Below are 19,159 nucleotides of genomic sequence, written 5' to 3'. Positions count from 1 at the left end.
CTTCTCTCTAACAGGAAGTGGTGGCCTCAGTTTGTCTCTAACAGGCTAACGTCTGTGTGTGGTTGTGTTGGAGTGTCCCGGTCAGAGTTAAATAGAAAGAACGAGCCTCCTCTCCACAGCAGCAGAGTGGGTGCATCACATGAGTTTCCTGTGCGTGTCTTTAAGTTGCTACAAAAGGTTCCCTCCATCTGTGTGAGGAGTTCTCCATCAGCAGAGACGTCGGGAGGGAACACTTTATCTCCTTCACTCTGCAGCTCCACACCTGGACTCAATCACATCGTTTTCTCTGATAATTTTACAAACTTCATCACATTCATTTAGTCTGAGAGGTTGTCGCAGCCAGAGTCGTATAATAAACCTCTCTGGTTGCATCATCGCCCGTCTTTATAACGATCTACTCCCCGTTAAGATCCTGCATCCGTCTGGAAGGACAGGAAGCTCTCTGATTGGACAGTTTGAATCTTTCTTGGGTAACATATAGGGATCTATAACATAACAGATTACATGTTTGGTAGGAGCTGGTCTAGTTGTTAGTCATTAATAAATGATGTGAAATAAAATTATTATTATTATTATTATTATTATTATTATTATTATTATTATTATTATTATTATTATTATTATTATTATTATTATTATTATGTGCCCAAGTCCGGTCCTGGAAATCTACTATCCTGCAGCTTTTAGATAAAACCCTTCTCCAACACACCGGAATCAATGACCGCCTCGTTATCAGGCCTCTGCACAGATGAATAACATCTGGATGAGGGGATTCAACCCTGGTGTAAAATATTAATTATAGGGCACAGCTGGAGGAATTCTCTAATAACTGAACACTGCTGGGGTCTGTATGTGTTAGTCTCAGTCAGATCTGATACAAACAGAGCAGACAGTCAACCCGAGCACAAATCCCTGCCTCAGCAGAGCTCTCATGACGTAGGAAACCAGATGAAGACAGACCACATAACCTACGCTGAAGGGAAACTGCTTTGTTTACTAAACCCAGCGGTCGCGGGCGGGACGAAGGTTAGTTCAACTTTCCAGCTCATGAGGTAAATAAGTCCTTAAAAGCTTTGAAAGAGGTCAGTAAAATGTTTAAATCTGTTCTGGCAGCCTTGTTCCACACCAGTATGAAGATCCACTAACTTTAGTGGATGTTTTTATTTCAGAAAGAACCCCTCCTCCTCTTCCTCCTCCTCCTCCTCCTCCGTTCGTGTTGGTGTGTGCTGCATCCGTCAGTGGTCTGGTCGCTTTGACTTTACTGCTTGCATTGGTTCCACGATGCCTTCGAGGAAAACCAAAAGGTCAGACGTCCTTACTGTGTTGAGTTTTCATGTTTCTGTAATATTAAATATTGAAAGTTTGGGTTTAACTTTAACTTTTTTGAGCAGCCTGGTCGTGTTTGGCTAAAGACGAGGGCGTCACGGATCACATCACATACTGTCAGCTCCACCTATCGCCTCACCAGGAGCCAATCAGGAGACGAGGTGATTGTGTTTCTGTTGTCGTAATGACATCCCTCATGAGGCGCTTTAAAGCCTCATTAATTCTTCCTTTATGTACATAAGTCAAACATCGCTGCCCACATGCTGCACCTGTCCTTACATTGGCAAGGTTTTTAGTCACTATGAACACGCTCTGCTCGTCCCTCCCAGCCTCCATGTTTGAACTAGTTTTCACCATCACACCTCTAACAATCTGCTCCTCAGCTTCATCCAGGTCACATTTCCCTGTTACAGCTGGGCGATGCTGCAAGGTTTACCTCGGTACCCAGCAAACGAAGGGTAGTATCACCTGTACAGGTACCACTGCTGTTTAATAGGGCTGTCAGAGTCAACACACTAGTTTAAAGAATTAATGCATTAACATGTAAATAAAGTTATCATTGATACCATAAAAAATCCAGATTTGGCATAATCTCGGTGGGAGAGGTTGATTTCTGGCATGCAGATGCTTTTTTACAGCAGCGAACCGAATCCACAAAAAGCTGCTTTATCTTATTTATAAAGTTTCTGACAGTTTTCAAGCCAAACATTAAAGTATTGATGTCATCACACGAGTGCCGAGCGTTGTTGATGTGTGGATGGATCCGGCCACCATACAGCTCATGGTGGACGTGTCTGGTGCCATGGAGGAGGACTCAGGAGCTCCACATTATGCTTTATGTTATTTAGTTTGTATACGTATTAAGAATAAATGCTCATGTGAAAGGGGCAGTTTATAAATGCTTTTTTTCTTCTTTGATGATCTTTTATCTGTTTTATTTAAATCTATTAAGAATGAATTACATAATCTAAAACAGGGGGGCCCAAACTTTTTGCATCCATGGGCCAAAGTGAAAATGTACCAGTGAGCCTCGGGCCAAACAGCGATTTTAGGGGTGAAACACAAATAAATGTACATCGTGGCTCTTTTAATTATTGTTAATGCATGCAAATGCATTCTTGTCCTCACTGCAAATAACACACTACAAACATCAATATAGCAAAATAACAATAAAGGCATAGTTAGAAGGACAACAAACAAAAATTTAAGACAGTAAATTGTAACCAAATATAGAGCAAAATGTCATCAACAAAAAGAAAAACACTGAATGTACACCAAATCAAACTGCTAACACTAGAGAGTGAAGGTAAGTATGTTGTTGAGATGTGAGCTAATCTTTCAAGTGTGACATACTCAAATAGTTTTGATATCTAGGTGGTGGGCCAGATGTAATAAGCTGGTGGGCCAAATTTGGCCCGCGGGCCCTACTTTGGGCACCCCTGATCTAAAATGAAAATATCCAATTAATCCAATCTTTACTACAGACTCAGGTTCAAGAGATTAAAAGAATAAACAATATATATACGTAGACATTTATATGTCTATACTCATACATAGATAAATCAGTCAGCACCCACACGAAGACCAAATAAAATGAGTCATTATGAATTCCTGATCGTGGTTTAGTCCAGAAACTCCAGGTTCACATGTGGATCTGTGCTGTTACTGCTGTCATTTAACTTCTTACATACATACAGCATCCAGCGAAAATCCGAGTGATTCTAAAACATGTAAACATGTTTTTGTCAGACGGGACCACATTTATGACATGAATAGACCCCAACACCTCCATGTGCTGCTGTAGGAAACCGGTCCGCTCCGACTCCAGCAGCAGACCGGTTCCCTACAGCAGCACCTGGATGTAGGAAACCGGTCCGCTCCGACTCCAGCAGCAGACCGGTTCCCCACAGCAGCACATGGTGTTATGTAAATACCCCTGAGGGGGTTTATATTCACAATCATGAGACCACTCGGGTTAGGACTGAACACGTTGCACGTTACTTTATTATTATTAGAACCTCTGGTGTCCCCCCGTACAGGCTCCCCCGCAACACACACCCGAACACTCGTTCTGCTTATTCAACACCTCCTCTCTCAAGTAACAACCCCCCAACTTATATACGTCCTGCTTTTTCTTAACATTAACAAAAATAACACATGTTCTCAAACTTTAGCTTTTTGCTTCCCATTCCTCTTTCTTTTTTTTTTTTCTTTTTTTTTTTTACAAGTCCAAACGAACCGGGGGTCGTGAGACTCTCCCAGAAGCGGTCACATATGGCGTGTTGGTCATGTCTGTGTTACCACTACTTCTCGTGTGGTAGCTTAAGTGTGCATGTTTGTTAGAACCGCTTGTTTCCGTGTCCTCTGTGCATGTGGTAGGTGGTATTTGGATTTGTGAGTTATGTACAATGCGCATATGTCCTCTATTCCTCCTAATCTGTCCTTCATCCGTGTCTATGATGTACGACCTGGGTGTCTCTGCTTGTTGCACCACTGTCCCGTGTCTCTGTTCTCTTGGAAGCCATATCTTCTGACCCGGCAGACATGTCTGCAAAGGCCTGACCCTGTGACGCATATTGTAGTTGCGTTGCTGGTTGTCCTTTGCCTTTTTCTCTCGCTTCCTTAATCCTCTGATATTGGGCCAGCGGGGTTGTAGTGATGCTGGGAGCTGCGGTACTGTTGTGCGTAGCTGTCGGCCCATGAGGTGTTGTAAAGGAGAATAACTGCATTCCAGTGGTGTAGCCCTGTAAGCCATCAACGCTTGTAGTTTGTCCTCACCTCCTTTCCACAAGCTTTTCACTGTAGCCACAGCCCGTTCTGCTTCTCCATTAGCCTGCGGATATCCTGGGCTGCTTGTAATGTGTGAAAATCCATACTCCTTAGAAAAGTCTCGGAATAAATCACTGCTGTATTGAGGCCCATTATCTGAGATAATCGTCTCCGGAATCCCATGTCGACCAAATACCTCTTTCAACGCTGCTACAACTGTGCCTGCTGATGCGACGTTTAGGTGTGCCACCTCAATATACCGTGAGAAGTAGTCCACCACCACCAGGTAAGTCTTTTTGTCCCAGAAGAACAGGTCGGTGCCTACTCTTTGCCATGGTCTTTGTTGCACTGGTGTGGCTAGCAGGGGCTCTCTTTGTGATGCTCTATGTTGTGAGCATGTGTTACAGCTCCCCACCACCTTGTTTATGTGAACTGAAATCGCTGGCCACCACACCGACTGGCGTGCTCTTGCTCTACATTTCACGATTCCTTGATGACCACTGTGAAGTTTCATGAGGATTTCTTGTCTCATGCAGGAAGGGATCACTATTCTGTGACCTCTCAGAAGTAGCTCTCCTGCTACACTGAGGTTTTCTTTCTCTGGGCTGTATGATGCCAGCTCTGGTGGGAGGGAATGTTTCGGCCATCCTGTTTTACAGAAGTGAATCAGCTGCGCACACACTGAGTCAGCTCTCTGTTTCTCTTGAATGTCTCTCAGTCTGTTCTCAGTTGCAGGTAGGCTCTGGATCATCGTGTCCACAAAGACCTTGACTTCAGCCTCATGTTCTTTCTCCTCCTCTGTGAGTGTGTGCTTAACTGGGGCCCGCGATAATGTGTCTGCTGTTATTAAACTTTTACCCGGCACATGTACAATATCAAATGTGAACTTCATTAGTCGGAGCCTAAATCTCAGCACTCTTGGGGGAGCTCATCTAAAGCCTTGGTACTCAGCAGGGGTACTAGGTACTAGGGGCTTATGGTCAGTTTCTAACTTGAACCTCAGTCCCTGCAGGTAAGGAGACAGTCGCTCACATGCCCATGTCACTGCTAAGGCCTCCTTTTCTATTTGAGCATAATGCTTCTCCGTTTCTGTCAGTCCTCTTGAAATATAAACAACGGGTCTCCATGCCCCATCTGGCTGTTGTTGGTTAAGGACTGCCCCCAGACCGTAAGATGAGGCATCAGCTGCTACACAGGTCTCTGTTGAGAATGAATATGGGGCCAGTACTCTGGGTGAGCTCAGTTCAGTTTTGAGTCTCTGAAGTGCTTCCTTTTGTGGTGTCTCCCAGCACCATTCATTTTTCTCGCTGAGCAGATCCTTAATGGGGCGTGTGTATGATGCAAGGTGGGGTAGAAACTTGCCTAGATAGTTCGCCATCCCCATTATTCTCCTCACGTCCTCGACTCCTGTTGGCTCCGGCATCTCCATGATCGCTCTGACCTTGTCAGGATCTGGTGTTACTCCGTCTGCAGAAATGCGGTGACCCACAAACATGATCTGATCTTTTGCAAACTCGCACTTTTCGTTTAGGGTCAATCCAACTTCTCTCAGCTTTTTCAGGACTTGATGTAGTCTTTTGTTGTGCTGCTCCATATCCTTGCCATGCACCACAATGTCGTCTGCGTGGCAAACTACTCCTTCACACCCCTCCAGCAGCTGTGACATCCGACGCTGAAAGTGCTCCAGGGCTGAAGATATCCCAAAGGGCAGGCGATTGAATGCGTACCGCCCGAATGGGGTGATGAAGGTTGTCAGGAGCCTGCTCTCCTCTGACAATGGGATTTGCCAAAACCCTGAGGTCGCGTCCAGCTTTGTGAACACCTTGGCTCCCGTCAGCATGGCTAACGTGTGATCTACTGCTGGGAGTATATGCCTCTCTCTGCGCACCCATTTGTTCAACTGTGTCAGATCCACGCACAGTCGTATTTTTCCAGGTTGTGCTTTTGGGGCCACAACCATGCCCGCACACCAGGGTGTAGGTTGAGTCACTTTGGAAATAACCCCCATGACCTCCATGCGTTCCAACTCTGCCTTTACTTTATCTCTTAATGGCAGAGGAACTCTGCGTGGGGTAGAAAGAGCATATGGGACTGCACCTGGCTCTAACTCAATGGAGTACGGCTCTTTTAGCTTCCCCAAGCCTGAAAAAACAGTAGGGTATAGGGCCTTAAAATTCTCTCTCTGTGACTCAATCTCATGAACGCGCTTTATCAGATTCAGAGCTGTTATTGCTGGAAGACCCAATAATGGCTTTGACAGGTCTGCTACAACATAAATATTCTGTGCTGACCTATTCTCTTTCTTTTGCAGCTCAGCTGTGAAGCATCCTTGTGTTTTTAGTCTTTGTCTATTCGGTCCAAACAGCGCCTTCTCTGGCGCCTGAAGTGCCCCATGTTTCTCTCTAGAATACATGCTGCTTGGTATTGCAGTGACACATGCACCTGTATCCAGCTTGAAGGCACAGCTCTCCCCGTTTAGTTGCAGTCTCTCAACCCATTCCTCAACTTCTTGTGAGCCCACTTCTCCTAAGAAGGCAAAATCCTCTTCCTCTACAGCATTACTCTGTGCTCCAGCAATGTGATGAACACTGCTCCTCGACCTGCATTTTTTTGCAAAATGTCCCTTTTTGTGACATCGTCTACATTCTGCACTCAGAGCAGGGCAGTCTTTCCAAGCGTGTTTCTTTAACTGTCCACATCTGTTGCACTCGAATGGGTTATACTCTGTTTTTTCTTTCACTGCCTTCCCCCCTCTTGTGTTCTTTTTACGTATGGCTTCTACCGGCGCCGTCACTTGCTCAGTTCCGCGTATGAGTGGCTGTTGTTTTTTCACTGCTGCACTCTGTCTGACTCGTATCATAGCCTTCTCCAGCGTCAACTCCGGGTCCAACTGTAGGCTTTCTGAAAGTTTAGCATCTCTAATGCCAACTACGATCCGGTCCCTGATTAATTCCTCTCTCAGGGCCCCAAACTGACAATGTTCTGCCAGTGCATGCACAGCAGTAATGAAGGATTCCACACTCTCACTCGGCTCTTGAGTCCGTCTGTTAAAGCATGCTCTTTCGTAAATGACGTTTCTCTTGCTTACACAGTGAGTGGTAAAAGCCCTCGTGACCGCGTCATAGGATTTTTTCTGGTCCTCCGTGAGGGGTAACACGTTTAATATGTCTTCTGCGTTGTCACCTGCAGCACACATGAAGGCATTCACCTGGAACTCTTGCGACTGTTGGTCCAGTTTCGTCGCTATTCTGTAGCGCTCGAACCGCTTCATCCATCGCGGCCACTCATTAGGGTTAGCAAAGTCGAACTTGTCCGGCGGCAACAACTGCGGCGCGGCAACTCTCCCCTCGACACTCATTCTGTTCGTAGTAGTCGTCGAAGCCTTATCTCCAGTTTACTTCTGACACCATGTTATGTAAATACCCCTGAGGGGGTTTATATTCACAATCATGAGACCACTCGGGTTAGGACTGAACACGTTGCACGTTACTTTATTATTATTAGAACCTCTGGTGTCCCCCCCTTACAGGCTCCCCCGCAACACACACCCGAACACTCGTTCTGCTTATTCAACACCTGGATGTAGGAAACCGGTCCGCTCCGACTCCAGCAGCAGACTGGTTCCTACAGCAGCACCTGGATGTAGGAAACCGGTCCGCTCCGACTCCAGCAGCAGACTGGTTCCTACAGCAGCACCTGGATGTAGGAAACCGGTCTGCTCTGACTCCAGCAGTTTCCGCCTGCTGTTGAACCAGCAGCAGAAACACTGATTGTATGTTCTCGCCTCCAGAAAACAGCCCTGACGTCATCTACAGCGAAGTGAGAAGAGGTGAAGAAGTTCATGATGAAGAAGCCGGAACTGACAGCAGTACCTCAAGTCTCCAGCAGGGGGAGGCGTACTCCGTCTCCCACACTTAATCCTGATGATCTGCTTTTCTTCATCCACATCTCCCACAGCTCCTCTTTAAAATAATTACCTTAACAAACGTGGAAAACAACCAACTTGTTATCTGTAGCTTTGACTCCTTTCTTTTATTTATTCTGTGCTCTGGATTTCATATTTATATTTATTTAAAGATGCTGCCATTATGTTTGATAACCACCTTAACGGGTGTTAAAGTCATCATGTTCTCATCTCAGATGGTTCTCTGGGGTCAAACCCTTTCTTTTTAGGAGTGACATGGAATCGGTAATCCACGCTTTTATAACCTCCCGGTTGCATTACTGTGACTCTCTTTTACCAGGAATTAGCCGGATCCACTCTGTTACACCTCCAGTTAGTGCAAAATGAGGCAGGTACAGGGAAAAAAGAGCACATCCGTCCGCTGTTAGCTTCATTGCACTAGCTTCTTATTTATTTTAGGGTCCTTTTTAAAGTTCTTTTATTAGATTTTAAGTCTCTTAATGGTCTTCCACATATTTAGCTTGCTGCACCCCTACACCACTTCTCGCTCCCTCCGGTCAGCTGACCAGATGCTGCTGCTGATTCCCAGTCACAAAGGAAAATGAGAGGTGATCCAGCTTTTCTGTTGTGGCCTCAGAGCTCTGGAACCAGCTTCCTCTGCACATAAGACGAGCTCCCTCAGTTGATGCTTTAAATCTGGTTTGAAAAAAATGACTTGTGGGGTCTTGTGTGTTTTATTTCTGTACTCCATGTTATTAGTTGCAGCACTTTGGTCAACCATGTGATGTTTTTTTAATGTGCTATATATATAAAACTGTTATGGTATGGTGTATTTTTTTATTTATTTTTTTTATTAAATGAAGCAATGTTTAGCTAACCAGAGTATTTGTGAATGTTTGATAGAATTAAACCCAAAACGTGTCTGGATTTGGTTGTATTGATTGGAAACATGACTGTTTACATGTAATTACAGACTGAATGGGATAAGATAATAAATTATTACTTTTATGATTGTTATTATTATTACCTAATCTTTTATAACCTTTGCTACATGCTAGTAGCTAGCTAAACATCTGCTTATTGGCGTTTGTTAAACAGATAAGTGATGCATTACCACCACCAAGTGGTGGAAAGCTGTATTGCAACAGCTTTTATGGATAAATATCTCTTATTTCTTCAGGCGACACTCGAAGCCCGATTAAAAATCACAGTTTCAGACCAACTACAGCCCAAATAGTTTTTTTATAGTACAGTTTATCAGGCTTATTAATGTGGGAACCAGAACATCCGCCGCAGCTGGAAAACCTCACTGCTGCATTAACGGACTGCCGGTAATACAGACTTTCTTATATCCTGACAGGAAACACGTGATAAACACCAACTCGTTGATTTCTGTTGTTTCACTATTAAATTAAAACATGAAACACATCTGACGTCTTTTATTGATAGTCTTTCTTCAGTAATAACGTGGTTATATCGTGTTTAGTAGTAACATGATGGAATGTCATGTAACTTCGAGTTTAGATGTCGTGTTTCCAACGTCCTTGAACGTCTCATACAGCAGCGCGTTCTCTGTCGAGGAGACGTGGTGGGAAACTGCAATCACCGGAGCGGAGATGTGCTGGATTTCATGGACCATGATGGGAATGGAGGAGCAGAACCAGGACCTGAGCTGGTCCACCAGGACCAAAGCAGAACCATGTAATGGTTCCACCGATCTACAGGTCAGTGTTGAGGAAACTAAGGCCACGAGGACGAGTCTCCGGGTTGCTTCAGGTGTTATGCTGAGAAAAGGTTTGGATGCACATCACGTGAACGCGCACAACTCAGCTAGACAATCTGCTCGTGTCGTTGTCTGAGACATTCACATCTAGAATCTAAGAGTTTTTATTTTTGTTGTTTATGGCATAAATTAAATGAGAGCTGTGCTTCAGTGATATTTAGAGCCACCACACTGACTAAAACTTTCTCTATTTGCCTCTTTAGCTCATTTAAGAAGTGGAACTTTTATCTGTCTACAGCAGGGGTAGCCAACGTTGGTCCTCGAGGACCCCAATCCAGCAGGTTTTCCATGTTTCCCTGCTCCAACACACCTGACTTAAACTAACGAGTCATTGTGGAGATCCTTATAGGCTGCTGGATCCATTTAATTTGAGTCAGGTGTGCTGGAGCAGGGAAACATGGAAAACCTGCTGGATTGGGGCCCTCGAGGACCAACGTTGGCTACCCCTGGTCTACAGTGTTCTTCAGCAGCGTTTCAGTTACTTTAAGTAAAATCAGTCCGTGTTAAAAACAAGAAAAAACCATCCACTCACATGATGCAGAATTTATTTTTGTCACATGTTTTGGTCAAATATAACAAGGGAAAGCTGGTTCTAAGTTGTGTGTGTTTTGTGGTCTGAAAAGAAGGTTTCCAGTTAAACAGGGTCAGGTTAACAAGTTACATGTAAGGAAGCCACCTTTCCAGCCCTACCTGCTTGGATTTCTGCTCAAGGAGATGCATAATGTGGCAGATTGAAGCTTGATGAGAACCGTGTCCTCTGGTTTATTATACCTGTTAGTTACCTGTAAAGAACTCCAAACACACCTAATACGATGCAGGAAACAGAGTTTAAACAAACATGTTTAAAACACATGGAGGTGATCGTCATTCAGCAGAGTAGATTTGAAAGTTGCTGAGAACTGTTTGTCTGATACCACATACCTCAGAAGTACATATAACCACCTGCACGGTGTGTCATGATTCAGGATTTATGTTCCTCGCTTTACTTTTGTTGTTTCATGTTCTGGGTTTCGTCATGTTTTTGGTATTTAGGGTCATGTTTAGTTCTGTGTTGCTTTTAGTTGCTCATTAGTTCACCTGGTCTGATTGGCTCACCCACCTCACCTGAGTCTTGTTTATCCTTCAGTGTATTTAAGACATTGGTTTCCAGTTTGCTAGTCCATTGTTTGTTTCTGTAACTGTAACGTAGCTACAGAAATCCAGACTGTAACAGGAAAGCTTCGCTTGAACTAAAACCATCTCTGAATTAAGACTCATTCGTTCCACTAACACATTCCAGCTGCATCTAGCTGAGCTAATCCAAGCGAGGTTTACATAGCCTGGCTATGTGGGAGGTGCTGAGGAACGTAGGAAGCCCTGACGAGTGGATGGTGGAAAAGAGGAGCAGCAGGAAAAGAGAGCAAGAGAGAGCTTCATTTTCTCATCAGCTGAACAAAGAATGCTGATGGAGATCAGTGACGTACGGTGGGTTCATGGCTGGTGAGGAACCGACTCCTCTGGAGTCAGATTTACATTGTAAGAACTGAAAAGAGCTTCTTATTTCACTATTCATCCACCAGCATGAAACTACGCCCCCTGGAGGTGAGACAGAGTACTGCTGCCTCCTGACTGCACGTCACTGCTGTATAAGATGTGCTGGCCCTGCTCCGTTTATTAATAACCCAATTATCAATATGCATCATCATGGTTTGTGAATATATTATCACGTGTGTGTGTGTGTGTGTGTGTGTGTGTGTGTGTGTGTGTGAGCTACATTAATTCTTCACTGTTCCACCAGCAGCAGCATCTTACCAGCAAAGCGAACCTGTAGCAGGTGGAAATAAAGAACCAGAACATGTCTCAGAGTGGGAGGAATCTTTGAAGAAATGTTTGTTCTAAACGTGTTGAGCTGTAAATATGTTGCTCCGTAGATACCAAGACAACGTCAGAGACCGAGACAACGTCAGAGACCGAGACAACGCCAGAGACCGAGACAGCGCCAGAGACCAAGACAGCGCCAGAGACCGAGACAACGCCAGAGACCGAGACAACGCCAGAGACCAAGACAGCGCCAGAGACCAAGACAACGTCAGAGACCAAGACAACGTCAGAGACCAAGACAGCGCCAGAGACCAAGACAGCGCCAGAGACCGAGACAACGCCAGAGACCGAGACAACACCAGAGACCGAGACAACGTCAGAGACCGAGACAACGTCAGAGACCGAGACAACGTCAGAGACCGAGACAACGCCAGAGACCGAGACAACGCCAGAGACCGAGACAGCGCCAGAGACCGAGACAGCGCCAGAGACCGAGACAACGCCAGAGACCGAGACAACGCCAGAGACCAAGACAGCGCCAGAGACCAAGACAACGTCAGAGACCAAGACAACGTCAGAGACCAAGACAGCGCCAGAGACCAAGACAGCGCCAGAGACCGAGACAACGCCAGAGACCGAGACAACGCCAGAGACCGAGACAGCGCCAGAGACCGAGACAACGCCAGAGACCGAGACAACGTCAGAGACCGAGACAACGTCAGAGACCGAGACAACGTCAGAGACCGAGACAACGTCAGAGACCGAGACAACGTCAGAGACCGAGACAACGCCAGAGACCAAGACAACGCCAGAGACCAAGACAGCGCCAGAGACCGAGACAACGTCAGAGACCGAGACAACGTCAGAGACCAAGACAACGTCAGAGACCGAGACAACGTCAGAGACCACTGCAATTGGTGGTCCTCCCCCTGAAAACCGTGGGTCTGGTGGTCTGAATGAGCTTTGAATGAAGCGTCACCCTCTGCAGCGTCATTAATAAAAGGCCAAGCCATGGTAACCAGAAAGGAAGCCTGTCTCTATCTATCTGTATCTTTCTCCGTCTCTTTAGACCAGCTTTCTCTCTCTCTCTCTTTAAACACCCTCGGCCTGTAATGGACGGGGTAGATTTCTCTTGTTTAGTTGTGTACGTTCATGTGATGGCCATGCGAATCTCTGCAGACTGCTCTTAACCCCGGTCGCTGTTTTTCCATGAAAAGTGGAAAATAAAGAGTCCAGGTTAGTGAAATAAACCGTGTTTGTGTAAGCCAGGGTTACTTTAACCAGTATATGTTGTTATTCTGTCTGTCTTGTTGGTGTGAAGCTATCGCTGCTTTTCACGTTTCTCACCGTTTGGCGCGGTGATGCGTCGTTATTAGGTCGTCTCCAACCGCCCAACACACCCTGAACACACACATAATCTTTCTTCAAAAGCTCACACAATTTATAGTGTTTGTGCTCGTCTTCATTCTTTTTCTGTTCCTCCAGTCCCGTTTCTCTTCTTCTTCTCTGGCTTGTCTCTGTCGCTGCTCACATGTCAGCTGTTCGTGATTTCCAGTTCTATTACTCCGTCTTCTGACAAAGTCTCCGTCCGTCTTCTGCGTCAAGCACAGTGGCCTCTGGTGTTTACCTGCTAACACCGGTCCCCCTGAAGACAGCATGATGACGTCGTGGTTAGGGTGGTCTACCACACACAGCACATTTCCTGCTGTGACAGCTGCAGAGGTGGAAGTCAGTCACCACCTTTCCGTGAGGCGCTAACTAGAGGCTTACTTTGATTATCTGCTACCTACAGGAAGCTGCAGTCCTCACTTCCTTTGTCCTTTCCTGCAGACCGCTGTGAGTGAGGGCTTATGGGAAGGATAGGGGGGGAGGATGGGTGAGGGGGCAGTGTAGAGAAATCTATTAGGATATTAGCTAAGGACTTACTCAGATGTGCTACTTATTTTCATTTCTATTCTCACTCTGTTGTTCATATTAAATATCTCTTATCTATAAGCTCGTGTACTTACTAGAGTGTGTTGTGCAGGCTTGTGAAACAAAGATTTTTTATTTGGGGGAAGTGAGAACAGCATGTGAGGAGGTTGTTTAATTGTGTCTTCCAGTAAACAACTTGTAAGATGTTAAACTTCTGGTTCAGCCGGAGTCCAGAGGAAATCCCTTCTTGTCTGTCTATGGTCTCTTTGTCCCTGTTTTCCAGAACATAAGAAGCCACCAAATGGATGGATGCCGCAGGGCTCCAGACCTCCACATGTGGGCGACCTGTGACTGCAGCTGACCCTATTCCTACGTATGGGTTAAGAGTTCAGTCAGGGAGAGCTCTGACTGCAGCAGGCAGCAGACTCCATTCTGTATTTGCACTTTTCTAAATACTATTGTAATTAATAAATACTTGAAACAGGAGAGAAGCACGTTGTTTACACTGGCCTGCAGGCCAAGGAGAAGAGAAAACCCACGAGTCAGGAGGGGATTATTAGTACTCTAAGTCTGTAGAAAAGGATGCCCGCCCAGCACGGGTGTGTGGGAAACCAGTATGGATTCTTATTGTTGGAAAGTAATACTTGTTAGGGTTTTTCTTTCTTCAGTAGGTAGGGGGATGGATGTGGGTAAAGGGAAGAAGGGGTGAGTGGATGATGGTAGAGCCAGATGATTGACAGCTGTAACAGCTGTAGGAATTTCTCTGCTGTGTTTCTGTACAGGTGTAGCAGCTGCTGTCTGCTGTCAGGTTGAAATGAAGCGCGTTGCTTCGATCTATGTCTTCCGGTCAGGTCCAGTAAGATTATGTAAAATCCACATTCCTTTCTGTGTGGAGTCTGCATGTTTCCCCATGTATGCGTGGGTTTTCTCCAGATTCTCCAGCTTCCCCCCACCGTCCAAGGACATGCATGTGAGGTTAACTGGCCACTAAATTCTCCCTAGGAGTGTGTGTGAATGGTTGTTTGTCTCTCTCTGTGTTGGCCCTGCGATGGACCAGGTCCAGGTCGTACCTGCCTCACACCTGCTAAATGCTGGGACAGGCTCCAGCTTCCCCACGACACTTAACTCACAAAGCGGTAAAGATAATGGATCAAGTTAGTTTGGATTCTATAAAAGAAGAACATGTACATGAGGTTTAATTTATTCTTTTCTGTATTATTTTTTACTTCTGTATCAGTGAACAGAGTAGCATCATTCATTCTTCTGCATCATGTCTCTGCAGGCATCTCCTGGTGTTGACCATGAAGAGTCTTGTTCATCAGAGAAGATGGTTCAGCAGAGAGTATGCAAGCTTTGTCATATGTTTGTAAATATCTGATTATTAAATCTGTGTGTATATTTCTTCCTTTCTCTTTGCATCATGACCTTTGATTAACCACCATTATAATAGATTTTAAGAGGTTTTCTTGTTTGAAAAGTTATTAGTTGTGAACCTGTGAACTGAAGAAGGTCTGAAGCTCTCAGCCTCGTTACAGGATAACGGACTGATAACATGGAATAAGAAGGCAGGTTTGTTGGGAAGATTATTGGACAAGAACACACTCACTCACAACAGCATTATGGTTTCAGATTTCTAACCGATAGGAAGGCCTGACTAAGGAGGCTAAACCCGAGGTTCCTCCCCAACAGTTTGACCCATCATTCTGTATTTGTCCATGAATATTTAAAGTTCCTGTATCGTCTGTAACGTGTCTATGCTGTTAGGAACTGAACCACTTCTGGGAGGACTCTGCACCAAATAGACGTGGTTCTTGTTCAAGCTTGATTGTAAACCTTCAATAAACCTTTAAGAAGTCCATCCAGCCTGGTTCTGCTGCACAGGAACACCTGACATTACAAACTACTGACATTTTAAATGTGAATTAATAGTCGTACACACACCGAACAATGCAGTAAAAAACACACGTTCCTACCACAGTATTACCATAGCAACTTTATTTATAAAGCACTTAAAAACAACCACAGCTGAACAAAGTTCTGAACACGAGTAAAATCAAGATACAAAAATAAAAATAAAAATGTCAGACATAAGAACAGCTGAAAAACAAAGGCCATGTACAAAAAATAAAAATAAAATAAAACAAGTCACCCTGAGGTTGAAAGCCAAAGAAAAAAAGGGTTTTAAAAGTGGAAAGAAAAAGGCAAGTGTGCAGATTTTTCTACAGTTGTAGAGCAACGATGGAGACAACCCTGTCCCCTCTGAGCTTCTTCCTGGACCTCGGTACCTGCAGGAGCAGCTGGTTGGCCCACCTGAGGCATCTAGAAGGTGAGTAGGGGTGAGGAAGCTCAGAGAGGTAAGGTGGGACAAGATCATTTAGACATTTAAAGACAAGTTTAAAGTTAAGATGCACAGGTTGCCAATGGAGATGCTTCCTTCTTGTTTCACACGTATGAAGGAAGCTGCATGAGGCAGCGGGGTCTGGAGGCAGGGACCAGAAGTCTCTGGTCAGGTTTGACAACTCGTGGAAGGTGTGGTGGAGACGGGAGGACCTGATTCTGACAGCAGGAGCCAGCTCATAAGATTCCACTTGCAGAGGCGAGGTCTTTGTGGAGAACACAACCTTCTGTCATGGAGCGTAACTTGGTGCAGAGGGTTGATGGTGGTCCGCAGATTTTTTTCTGTTTCTTTGGCAAAGGGCGACTCAGGAAGGCGGTTAAAATTCACCATCTTAGAAAATCTGTCCACAGCTGTCATACAGAATGTGGTTGTAGTGGACCAGCTGGTGGAGCATTGGCTGGGCACAAACTGAGCAAGCTGGAACATAATCAGGCACATCTTTCTTAATTACAGGCCAACAAAATCTTTACTAGATGTGGAATAATGTTCGCACGACTGTGTGGCAGGAATCTAAAGGACCATCAGCCCAGTAATTAGCCTGCCCCCTCACTTCAGGCACTACGTCCGTCTGAAAATCAGCGTTTCAGTCATTTAGCAGACGATTTTCTCCAAAGCAACTTCCGTCTGAGATGAGGTAGTAATAATAAAATGTCCTGCCCATGAAGCCAACAGGAAGGTGTTATATACCTGTAATACTGTGGGATTGGAACGTGGGGCTCCCACATGGGCGATGGATGCCCTGCTATTCAGGTTACTGCTGGGCTGAGTCTCTGGATGCATCGTGACTTTTGATCAACCACCATGTAATACTTGAAATACCCATTGTCAACTTTAAAAATAAAACTACATTAAATGGATGAGATGGAGAATAACACTGATCAGTTGTTTCGACTGATGATTAAATGTTTTTAAATGTAGGAATAAATGAGGTTTATAACCCTCAAACTAACTAAACTGACTGGTCCCAGTCCACCCAGTGTAGCTCCAGACCAGAGATGTTTAGTTATCCCAGAGGTATCTAAAAGCTGAATTTAACACAAAACAAAGCAGAATTACAGGTTAACTAGAAAAGGTGTGTGTTACTGAGTAAATGATGCTCCTGATGCTTGTGTCCATGATGTGAAATATTTCAGTGGTTCAAATCTAAAATGAAGTCAGACATAAAGACAAAGATACACGTGAGGAGAGAGGAAGTACAGAAGGAAGAAGAAAACACAAAGATGGACGAACAGCTGCAGGACGACATGAGAGGAAGAGGTTCGAGTGAAAGATGAGTTGTATTTAAAATACATGGTGGTCATCATTTTGGTCCCTTGAGATCTGTGAATGTTAGGGTCTCTATTACTCTGCAGGTTCAACCTGCTAATTCTGTCATAAAGAGAGGTATGAAAGCATGGAGGCTAATTTACTTTCTTCATGTTAATCTGGTGCATTACTACAGGAGATTAGGCTTTTTTCATAATAAAAATTACAGTTGTACTCCTGTTAATAATAAACTACAGCATTGTGAGTAGTAACAGATGTTTCACATCAAAAATATTTGGGCTGGTCTTAGATATAAAACTCCCAAACCTGAAAATTGGTTCTGCTCTCGCCCTGCCTTTTAAGAAACTTTGTCTCTGAAACCAGTCCAGACGTGGGTTTGGCTTCACTGGGTGTGAACCACAGTGAAAAGCAGTTAAGTCTCTCCTCAGGCCAGCACACAGCTGGTTGACCGATCTGTGTGGGTTGTGTTGTTTGGGCCATGGATTGCATCAGCCCGAGTCCACTAGAGTGTCTGAAGATCAGAGACTGAACTGAATGTGAGTCAGTTGTCTCTTAGTTAAGTTCAGGTTTGAGGTACTCAAAGGAGACTTGATGTTGGGGCTCTTATGGGACGGCTAGCGATGAAATGGCCCAGCTGACCACAGTATACACACCTCCTGTATGATATAAAACGGATCACCAGCTGTGGTCCTCCAGGACCAGGGTCCTGCAATGTTTCCCAACTGCAACACACCAGATTCACATTAAATGGATCTCCAAAAGATTTTTGTCAAGTTCTGTACAAGTATGTTAATAATACAATCTTTGAATCACGTGTGATGCTGCAGGGACACAGCCGATACCAGCAAGACACCCGCCCTCAGGACCGGAGTTCCCTGGTAGAAAACATGTGGTGTGGAAGTATTAATATATCAGAGTTGAAATGAAAAACAACAGGTGTACTTAGCCTTTGGTAAGCAAAATATTAATAGCTTGACATTATAACATGATATCAAAATGATGTCAACCAGCCCCCCTACAAGGCTGCGTGCCTGGATGCTGTGTGTCTGAAAATAGTGACAGGGAGACTATATAAGCTTGGAGGAATGGATGAACGTGGTCTTTGATCCTGAAGGGTGTCCCCCTGTTCGGCCGAATAAAGGAAGATCATTAAAGACCTCTGTCTGCAGACTTTTAATATCAGCAAGCCCTTTGATAAAGAATTTATCTACAACATTTGGCGAGCCAGCCAGTTAACCGCTGGGGCCGGACGTGTGGGCCGCTTTGACTCACCGCTTAAGGAGGTAAGCCCCATTTTAAATCCTTCTGGGTGGAGTGAGCCGAAGCGGAGGGCCGTCCTGGCTACAAGTTGAACTTAGTTATACAGCTGCTGTGACTCTGCTGACAGATAAATTTGTGCGCACAAATGAAGTAGTTTATGAGGGCCTTACCAGAAGTAGCTGGGAGGAAGGTCAGTATAAGGAGATTAAGTAGTTTATGAGGGCCTTACCAGAAGTAGCTGGAAGAAAGGTCAGTATAAGGAGATTAAGTAGTTTATGAGGGCCTTACCAGAAGTAGCTGGGAGGAAGGTCAGTATAAGGAGATTAAGTAGTTTATGAGGGCCTTACCAGAAGTAGCTGGAAGAAAGGTCAGTTTTAAGGAGAGAATTACACAGGACTCACAGGATTGCGAGCTTATAGGCTGGTCCGAAGGGGAGTCAGTTTCCGTGGGTGTGTAATATTTCAGGGCTCTATCAGAACCCGGGGGGTAGACTGGACGCAGGCCCCTTGGAATTTTGAGAGGAGAGTCAGTATAGCGGCGAAAGAAGTAATTGGCAACAAAAATAGTAGTGAAAGTGAAGTAAAAGTAAAAGTGATGTGAAGGCACCGATCGATCCGTTTCGAGTTTCAAATTTAGTAAAGAGTTAAATACAGGGCTCACAATATTGCGAGCTATAGGCTGGTATTGTAGGGAGTCAGATAAGGAGCTTGAGTAGCTTATGACTAGGATCATAGGAAAG

The 19,159-nt window shown here is 44.9% G+C and overlaps 2 protein-coding genes and 2 long non-coding RNA genes across 6 annotated transcripts in view; 2 read left to right on the top strand and 2 right to left on the bottom strand.

The window, feature by feature from the left end:
- Nucleotides 1-19,159, bottom strand: part of LOC121640417 — a 1,195,287-nt gene that overhangs the window by 643,842 nt on the left and 532,286 nt on the right. The gene's annotated exons all lie outside the window — the stretch shown is intronic.
- The window catches only part of LOC121640416 (muscle M-line assembly protein unc-89-like), a 442,453-nt gene that overhangs the window by 338,539 nt on the left and 84,755 nt on the right, over nt 1-19,159 (top strand). The window lies entirely within an intron of this gene.
- LOC121640594 lies at nt 661-8,933 on the top strand. Its single transcript, XR_006010530.1, has 3 exons — nt 661-1,304; nt 1,392-1,487; nt 7,886-8,933. It is a non-coding gene; the product is annotated as an uncharacterized LOC121640594 (long non-coding RNA).
- The window catches only part of LOC121640603, a 27,281-nt gene continuing 15,237 nt past the window's right edge, over nt 7,116-19,159 (bottom strand). Inside the window, exon 3 of the long non-coding RNA XR_006010538.1 lies at nt 7,116-7,126. This is a non-coding gene — a long non-coding RNA (uncharacterized LOC121640603). The remainder of the gene's footprint in view (nt 7,127-19,159) is intronic.

Source organism: Melanotaenia boesemani, chromosome 5, assembly GCF_017639745.1.
Source record: "Melanotaenia boesemani isolate fMelBoe1 chromosome 5, fMelBoe1.pri, whole genome shotgun sequence".
NCBI lineage: Eukaryota > Metazoa > Chordata > Actinopteri > Atheriniformes > Melanotaeniidae > Melanotaenia > Melanotaenia boesemani.
Note: the sequence above shows the minus strand (reverse complement) of the source record. Positions and strands in the feature narration are given on the sequence as shown.